This window comes from Notolepis coatsorum (genome assembly GCF_963971535.1).
Source record: "Notolepis coatsorum genome assembly, chromosome: 2".
Classification (NCBI taxonomy): domain Eukaryota; kingdom Metazoa; phylum Chordata; class Actinopteri; order Aulopiformes; family Paralepididae; genus Notolepis; species Notolepis coatsorum.
In genome coordinates, this window is record NC_140166.1 from 130,851,241 (window position 1) to 130,861,719 (window position 10,479).

Genomic DNA, 10,479 nt, shown 5'->3' on the forward strand with positions numbered 1-10,479 from the left:
TGCAACGGCGGAGGAGAGTCAGACTGAGAGAGAGCTGGGTGTTGCGATGTTTTAAGTGAGCATGGCCCATTGAATTGATTGATTGGTTGATTGCTAATTTTATTACTGTACGCCTGGTTTCCAACTGGTTAAGTTTAGGCCCTCTAAAGTAGGTTTAAAAAAATAAATAAAAAAATAGGGCGAAGAAAAAAAAATTTCCTATAGGGCAAAGAAATTTTTTTAATTTGTTTTACCTACTTTCTATAGAAGCATCTAAGAATGAAGTTATATAGAAAGTAGGTCTGCATCCCCTTAACAATTGTGTGTATTGAGCCGTACTGTATTGTACCCATTCTGCATCTGGTAATACAATTTTCAATCAATCATTCCAATAACACACAGTTGGATGTGTTAGTTTGTTGGATCCGTTGGATGCACTTCCGAGCTGCTTCCACATGGAGGCAACTTCTCTCAATCATTCCAATAACACACAGTTGGATGTGTTAGTTGGTTGGATGCACTTCCGAGCTGCTTCCACATGGAGGCAACTTGTCTTTTTTGTTGTTGTGGGAACTACTTTTTCTGGCGGATGGTTTTTTCAATAAATCTTCGATTAATGTGTGTTTATTGTATAGCAATAAGGTTGGATGAATGTGGCAGTTGTATAAAAGCATTACACCACTTGCAGTCGTGATTTGTGAACAATAAACCATGCCTAGGGGGGTCTAACGACCACCCCTAGGCATGGTTTATTGTTCACAAACCACTCCTGCGCGTGATGTAATGCTTAAATATATATATATAATTAGTACTACTGAGTATAGTGCTAATCAGATGTATGTACAGAGGTGTAGTATTAATATGTACAGTGATACAGGTATAAAGACACTATGGTAGTAAGTCATACTGGCCAGCAGCGTAACTAGTAAGAAAAGGTCAGTTCTGGAGCTGCTTATGAAGGAACTGTTTTCTCCTAAAGGACCCCCGCCCCATGATAATCAGGAACAGCTTCTTTCCCTCAGCTGTCCTCTCTCTGAACTCTGTTCCACGTTGACCACCTGTACATTGTACACAGCTGTTGCACTTCACCGTTACATTTGCACTCTGGTTGTAATGACAATACATTTTAATCGAATCTAATGTATGGCTGGTGCACTTCGGTATAAAATTGTTCCTACATGAAACTCCTCACAACAAGAACTGTGGATTATCCCCAGTAACCGGGTCAGGACTTCTGGAAAGCGACACTGCTTTTGAGTTTTTCAAATGTATTTTCTTTTGCCATTTTGAGCGCCATAAAACAAGTGCCATTCAGCTCCATTGTACTGCAGTGACGGCAGATGTCTCCAAAACTAGATGAATCACAAGCTAAACAATCTGGATGGATAGATTTAGATTAGAATGTTGTGTGAACTGCCCCTTTACCCCCTACCACAAAGCTTTGACTACACTTGACCTATATTTGATGCCTCTCTCTCTCTCTCTCTCTCTCTCTCTCTCTCTCTCTCTCTCTCTCTCTCTCTCTCTCTCTCTCTCTCTCTCTCTCTCGTACAGAGGATTACCCTGGGAATGTGCTGTCACTGTAATCCTTGCAGCCTCTCGTGAACCTGTGATGTGGTCTTTGAATGTTTAGTTACAGCCATGGAGGAATTCTCACAATGATGAAACATTTCAGCCCAAAGATCTGTCATCATTAGTAGGAAAACCATCAGGAAGGAAGGTAGAAGCCTGTGTAGAACTCAAGAGAAGCATTCGGCAACGAACTAGATTATTGTACCAGAGGATCTCCTCTCTGGTAATCAAGAATACCCTGAAGACTCTGGCAGGAGCACTCATTCAAGGGTACTACGACTATGCTTGCATCTCATGGTACCAAAGCACCTCAAAGGCGCTAAAAACAAGATTACAAACATCACAAAACAAACTGGTCAGACTACTGCTTGACCTTACCCCCAGAACCCACCTCACCCCTGCCCACTTTGACAACCTAGGATGGCTTAGAGTAGACGACAGAGTACAGCAACTTGCAATGGGCCTGGTCTACAAGATACACTACACCACTAAGATACCCATGTGCATGTCGAAATACTTCCCAAAGGTCAGTGAATACCACAACCACAACACCAGAGGGAGCTCAACAAATCATGTTAAACCCAGATTCGGCTCAAACAAGGGACTAAACACGTTTCGCAATTATGCCACATCAATGTGGAACGCCCTAACCAAAGCTGTAAAGGAATGTGAATCCCTACCCACATTCAAAACCACTCTTAAAGAGCACCTACGGGAGGCTGCAATTCGAAACTGGCCACCGTAAATGCCCAAACCCCCCACCACCTCCTAATAGACAGTCTCCTCCCCACCGCATGTATATCAAATTCTCTCCCCGCCGTATGTATATTTCTCTCCCACCCACCCACCCCCTCCTAATGTACAGTCTCCACCCCACCGTATGTATATTTCTCTCCCACCCACCCCCTCCTAATGTACAGTCCCCTCCCCATCATATGTATATACTCTGTCAGGGTCTATGGGTAACAGTACTGTATATTTGAATACCGTTTATGTCACAAATGTATCAGTACTAAATACCTGTATGTTCCTATGCCATAAATGTCATGTATGTTGTGTATGTCATAAATGTCGATATGAATTGAAAATGGGGGACCCTGATGTAAACAAGACGAAAGTCTTTCTCTGGTCTGCATCCCCTTAACAATTGTGTGTATTGAGCCGTACTGTATTGTATACATTCTGCAATCTCTTTAATAAAGTTTTCATTCATTCATTCATTCATCCCCTGGGAATTGCTCTCCCAGTGTCATCTTAATACATTGTCCTAATACATTTTCTATGCAGCAGATTCAGACTTTATACTTGATGACTTCACAGGTTTGAATGTAAGCACTCTAGTTTTCTGGGAGAGAGTTGTTTGTGTTCACTAATATTTCTGGACTGTCTTGGACCACAGGAATAACATGTATGAATTCTGGAAACGGGCGTTGCTGATTGTAGCCACAGGGTGGCGGTAAAACATTGAACAATTTGGTTGAACAATATTGGATGTTAAAACAAACATCATTCATCATTTGAGATTGTTGAGTTATCAGCTCTTATAAATGTATATTAATCTGGGGGCATATTGAGATGCATTAATACGACTGGTACCTGTCTATAGAAAAGGCTGAAGTCACCAAAACATGCTAAAAAGACTCTTAAGCTGATTTCTGCAACTTTGCTGGATGTTTTTTGTGGAACATTGAACCTTATAGAGCCCTGTATGCTCCTCTTACACACACAATACATGAACTCAACTGATCTGAAGGCGTCGTGGTCTAGGGCTGTTTCTGAGGAGTTCAGGCCAATAGCTCATTCAGCCACTGTGTTATTTAAACTGGTGGTGGTGGTGAGGAGGAGGAGGAGGAGGAGGAGGAGGAGGAGGAGGAGGAGGAGGAGGAGGGGATGATGGGATGAGGAGGAGGAAGCAGGGAAGGGAGGAGAAGGAGGTGGAGGAGGAGCAGAAGTAGGTGGAGGAGCAGGAAGATATGTTAGAGGGGAAGGGAGGAGGAGCAGAAGGAGGAGGAGGAGGAAGATACGTTAACAGGGAAGGGAGGAGGAGCAGAAGGGGTGGTGGAGGAGGAAGATACGTTAGCGGGGAAGGGAGGAGGAGCAGAAGGTGGAGGATGAGGGAGAGGAGCAGAAGGTGGAGGAGGAGCAGAAGGAGGAGGGAGAGGAGCAGAAGGAGGTGGGGAGGAGGGAGAGGGGTGAGGAGCAGAAGGAGGAGGGGGATAACATGTTAGTGAGGAAGGGAGGAGGAGGAGGATAAGGAGGTGGAGGAGAATATGTTAGCGGGGAAAGGAGGAGGAGCAGAAGGAGGTTACATATATATATAATTAGTACTACTGAGTATAGTGCTAATCAGATGTATGTACAGAGGTGTAGTATTAATATGTACAGTGATACAGGTAAAGACACTATGGTAGTAAGTCATACTGGCCAGCAGTGTAACTAGTAAGAGAAGGTCAGGTCTGGAGCTGCTTATGAAGGAACTGTTTTCTCCTAAAGGACCCCCGCCCCATGATAATCAGGAACAGCTTCTTTCCCTCAGCTGTCCTCTCTCTGAACTCTGTACCACGTTGACCACCTGTACATTGTACACAGCTGTTGCACTTCACCGTTACATTTGCACTCTGGTTGTAATGACAATACATTTTAATCTAATCTAATGTATGGCAGGTGCACTTCGGTATAAAATAGTTCCTACATGAAACTCCTCACAACAAGAACTGTGGATTATCCCGAGTAACCGGGTCAGGACTTCTGGAAAGCGACACTGCTTTTGAGTTTTTCAAATGTATTTTCTTTTGTCATTTTGAGCGCCATAAAACAAGTGCCATTCAGCTCCATTGTACTGGAGTGACGGCAGATGATGAAACATTTCAGCCCAAAGATCTGTCATCATTAGTAGGAAAACCATCAGGAAGGAAGGTAGAAGCCTGTGTAGAACTCAAGAGAAGCATTCGGCAACGAACTAGATTCTTGTACCGGATCTCCTCTCTGGTAAACAAGAATACCCTGAAGACTCTGGCAGGAGCACTCATTCAAGGGTACTACGACTATGCTTGCACCTCATGGTACCAAAGCACCTCAAAGGCGCTAAAAACAAGATTACAAACATCACAAAACAAACTGGTCAGACTACTGCTTGACCTTACCCCCAGAACCCACCTCACCCCTGCCCACTTTGACAACCTAGGATGGCTTAGAGTAGACGACAGAGTACAGCAACTTGCAATGGGCCTGGTCTACAAGATACACTACACCACTAAGATACCCATGTGCATGTCGAAATACTTCCCAAAGGTCAGTGAATACCACAACCACAACACCAGAGGGAGCTCAACAAATCATGTTAAACCCAGATTCGGCTCAAACAAGGGACTAAACACGTTTCGCAATTATGCCACATCAATGTGGAACGCCCTAACCAAAGCTGTAAAGGAATGTGAATCCCTACCCACATTCAAAACCACTCTTAAAGAGCACCTACGGGAGGCTGCAATTCGAAACTGGCCACCGTAAATGCCCAAACCCCCCACCACCTCCTAATAGACAGTCTCCTCCCCACCGCATGTATATCAAATTCTCTCCCCGCCGTATGTATATTTCTCTCCCACCCACCCACCCCCTCCTAATGTACAGTCTCCACCCCACCGTATGTATATTTCTCTCCCACCCACCCCCTCCTAATGTACAGTCCCCTCCCCATCATATGTATATACTCTGTCAGGGTCTATGGGTAACAGTACTGTATATTTGAATACCGTTTATGTCACAAATGTATCAGTACTAAATACCTGTATGTTCCTATGCCATAAATGTCATGTATGTTGTGTATGTCATAAATGTCGATATGAATTGAAAATGGGGGACCCTGATGTAAACAAGACGAAAGTCTTTCTCTGGTCTGCATCCCCTTAACAATTGTGTGTATTGAGCCGTACTGTATTGTATACATTCTGCAATCTCTTTAATAAAGTTTTCATTCATTCATTCATTCATCCCCTGGGAATTGCTCTCCCAGTGTCATCTTAATACATTGTCCTAATACATTTTCTATGCAGCAGATTCAGACTTTATACTTGATGACTTCACAGGTTTGAATGTAAGCACTCTAGTTTTCTGGGAGAGAGTTGTTTGTGTTCACTAATATTTCTGGACTGTCTTGGACCACAGGAATAACATGTATGAATTCTGGAAACGGGCGTTGCTGATTGTAGCCACAGGGTGGCGGTAAAACATTGAACAATTTGGTTGAACAATATTGGATGTTAAAACAAACATCATTCATCATTTGAGATTGTTGAGTTATCAGCTCTTATAAATGTATATTAATCTGGGGGCATATTGAGATGCATTAATACGACTGGTACCTGTCTATAGAAAAGGCTGAAGTCACCAAAACATGCTAAAAAGACTCTTAAGCTGATTTCTGCAACTTTGCTGGATGTTTTTTGTGGAACATTGAACCTTATAGAGCCCTGTATGCTCCTCTTACACACACAATACATGAACTCAACTGATCTGAAGGCGTCGTGGTCTAGGGCTGTTTCTGAGGAGTTCAGGCCAATAGCTCATTCAGCCACTGTGTTATTTAAACTGGTGGTGGTGGTGAGGAGGAGGAGGAGGAGGAGGAGGAGGAGGAGGAGGAGGAGGAGGAGGAGGAGGAGGAGGAGGAGGAGGAGGAGGAGGGGATGAGGGGATGAGGAGGAGGAAGCAGGGAAGGGAGGAGAAGGAGGTGGAGGAGGAGCAGAAGTAGGTGGAGGAGCAGGAAGATATGTTAGAGGGGAAGGGAGGAGGAGCAGAAGGAGGAGGAGGAGGAAGATACGTTAACAGGGAAGGGAGGAGGAGCAGAAGGGGTGGTGGAGGAGGAAGATACGTTAGCGGGGAAGGGAGGAGGAGCAGAAGGTGGAGGATGAGGGAGAGGAGCAGAAGGTGGAGGAGGAGCAGAAGGAGGAGGGAGAGGAGCAGAAGGAGGTGGGGAGGAGGGAGAGGGGTGAGGAGCAGAAGGACATGGAGGAGGAGCAGAAGGAGGAGGGGGATAACATGTTAGTGAGGAAGGGAGGAGGAGGAGGATAAGGAGGTGGAGGAGAATATGTTAGCGGGGAAAGGAGGAGGAGCAGAAGGAGGTGGGTGGAGGTGGAGGAGGAGGAGGAGCAGAATGAGGAAGATTATCTCTCCCACCCCCTCCATGTGTGCCCTGAGGGCGCAGGCAGGTCCAGACCAGGTTACCCAAAAGGAGGCGGATATTACGAGGAGGCCACACCTTAACTACCACCACAAAACTTTCTCTGCATTTAACCTATATCTCTCTCTCTTTCTCTCTCTCTCAGTGCAGAGGATTACCCTGGGAATGTGATGGCATTGTACTCCTCCTTAGAGCCTCTGGTGAATCAGTGATGCGGTCTTTTTTTGTGTGCCAGGATGTTTTGTTGCAGCCATGGAGAATTCCTGTGCCCAGATAATTTTGTTACAATGGAGAATTCCACAATGATGAAACACCTCATTTAATTTCCGTAATTATTCGTAGGAAAATCATTACGCAGGTCCAGACCTGCCATAAGAGGAGGATATTACAAGGAGGTCACACCTTAAAGGGGCAGTTCACCCTAGATAAAATACATTTAATATTTAAAGATAATTTAAAGATCACTCCAATACTACAACAGAGCTGAATGGCACTCGGTTCGTGGTGCTCGGAGCACCAAAGAAATACATCTGGAAAAACTCAGAAGCAAGGTATCTTTCCAGAAATCATGGCCGAGTTACTCAAGATAAACCACAGACCTTGTTGTGAGCAATTTAATGTAGGAACTATTTTCTGCCAGCCATACATTATTTTTACGGGGATGTACTTTGGTGGAAAATAGTTCCTCACAGCTTTTGATGTATTTTTTTGGCACTATCAGCTCCACAAACAGAGTGCCGTTCAGCTCTGTTGTGTCGGAGTGACGGCAGACATCTCTAGAATATGAATCACACCAAGACAAAACAAGAGGAAAAATATATATCTTTGAATTTTGGGTGAGCTGTTCCTTTAATAACTACCACCATAAAGCTTTGACTACACATGCCCTATAATTGATGCCTCTTTCTCTCTCTCTCTCTCTCTTGACATGGGAAACATACGTTTACATTCAATCTGATTGATGCAAATTACATAAACATATATTTCTATGAGGAACCCATCATCTACACTCATTGCACCCCTACCCCCTACAAGGACCACAATGGAAATAAGCTCTGAGCTTTTTTGTGTCCATCCTTGGCAGTATTCTGCCACATGTTATTTTATATATTGTCAAATAAAGTCATTCATTCATCAACATGCACACACTCACTTTTAAACAAACACTCACCTTATTAACACTCACTTTACTCATCACCATCATCATCATCATCATCATCATCATCATCATCATCATCATCATCATAATTTATTTATTCGTACATGGAATTACCACAGTCCAACAGTACATATTAATATAATTCACCAAATTCCATGGCCGAAAGGAACAGGAAGAAGAACATTTCTTATATATACCTGCCCCTACACACATACAACACACCGATAGACTTATTGCGTAAAACCAAACAGAATATACCCATTTTGCAAAAATGGAAACATCAACACAACTAAATTAAATCAACATAAATAAACCCATTTTGTGTATCCATCAGTCAAATTACATATTAGGTTCATTCATTTATACACACACACACATGTATCTATACATTTATATAATGTATTATTCTATATTATACTTCTATATACTATATAATTTTAAACATTTTATTTTATTATAATATAACTAAATCATACTATTTATACTACACCATATTGGTATACAGTGTTACAAAGGATCAGATTAAACCGAATATATATATTTATTTATTGATATATATTGCATAGTATTTGTATATCGTTTGATATCCCCTGTATATTCCTTGTACATATACACGGAATATCCCTTTAGCCCAGACCATAATAGTTCATTCTCCTATTGGACAGCGGTCCACCGGCGCCAGGGACCGGTCTCCGGAGCCAGGTTCAAAGTCACCGCCAAGATGTGTCTGGACATGCCCGCCCTTGCCCAGGGATACGCGACAGAAATGAGAGTGGAACTAGTTTGTGCACCGTGCGTATAAATACGGCGCAGGTGAATGTAGAAGCCCCTTAGCCCCTTACCTCCGTACCCTTACCTTCCTTAGCATGTTACCGATAAGTTGAAGCCTCACCCACGATACAACGTGCGGTGAAGTATGGCCTGTTTGGCCTCAGAATAGAGCATCGAGACCGCGTGCGAATTAGTAACTGAATTGTCAGAGTTTGGCGCTATACCGTCGAGTGCGACATATTTCTATTGAGTCTTTAATAGTCTATTTGTGTATAGTGTATCGTGCGGTTATAATTCTACAGTGACCAGCATCTCCAACGCTTTCTCGTATTAGCTAGAGTTCTTATCCAGGCTGGGCCGACCGCATGGCGCTTTCACCCGAGGAGACCTAGGCGAGAGCCGTATGGACATGTACACTGGATTAATCTACCCGACGACTACATAGCCCTTTGCGGCTGGAATATATTTGCTTTGGTCCTGTGATTTATGGAGCGGATAATCGCTGACGCCTGCACGTGTTGGATTTACCCCGAGAGGAGTCAAGTCGAGTCGGCGCTCAGAGAGCCTGAGGCCGCCTAGCTTTCTTCCCTGTGGAGCTACAGTCTACAAGAGAACCAAGCTGTATTCGTCTGTGGATCAAGAGGCTACTGCACCGGCTTCTGTACCTGAAGTCTCCCTAGTCATCGTTGACCAGACGTCCTACTACCGACAGATCTTCTACCCCCCCTGCTGGCTTACAACCAGTGGGAACCCCTTCCAGTATCTCCCGCTATCACTAGTGCACCATAGATATAATTCCCTAAGATTCAGGTTGTATAATTACCTCCTGCGTAACCAGAGAATGGACATTCGTTATTGATTTGCCTACGCATACTCCTTTGCCTTACAAGTGCATTCAAAGAATAATGTAAAGTATCCTATGTACCTTTTGCTCCATTAAATACTTGATTAATACCTTTGACTGGAACCGATTTCATTGTGGGAAGTGTTCATCATATTCATATATCGTGTACTGTATGGCCAGTAATTAAAGTACATAAAGCGGTAGTGGTTTAATGATACCATACTTATCAATACAGTCAGGGAATTGTACCCCTCAGTTACAATTGGTCCTTCGAGCCGGAGGGTAACTAGTGTAATATTAATATAGCGGTATTAATATTGACATGGCCTATGATGAACACTCCACAAAACGGTTCTCCTAAAGTAGATCGCCCGCAGCGTAGACGGCAGACACCTCAGTACTTAGAGGATTACGTTGCCAGTATACTACCTGGCCTTCTACAGACGGTAAACGCGGAAAAAGTAGATAGTAGAATTATGTCCGACCCTATCGCCCAGGTTACCCCGCCAATAGAGGCCCTAGTGGGTTCTAATGTAACTGACCAAGCTCACGGTAGGGACCAGGAGGGACCCGACACGACTTTACCCCCCGCCAAGACCGAAGAAGTAGTCCCCGGAGAGCTCCAGGATAAAGACAGCTCTCCAGAGATGGAACTTTACCCGCTACAAGAAGAAGAGACCCAGGAGATGGATCTCCAGGACTCGCCACAGGAGAACAGATCTCCAACGAGTACTGCCAGGAGCGGATCACCTCAACCAGCGTCTTCCCCCAGCGGGGCGGACAAGATGCTGGCACAGGCATTCCTCGCCAGCCTAGCAGCCTCTACAGAGCGCGATCGACTCCAAGCACAGATGCTTAGCGAGCGCGAACATTCTTCCATGGAAAGAGAACGCCTTCAAGCACAGCAACGGAGCGACGAAGATCGTACACGTCTAGAGATTAGACGCCTTCAGACGGAAGAGAATATGGTAAGAGACC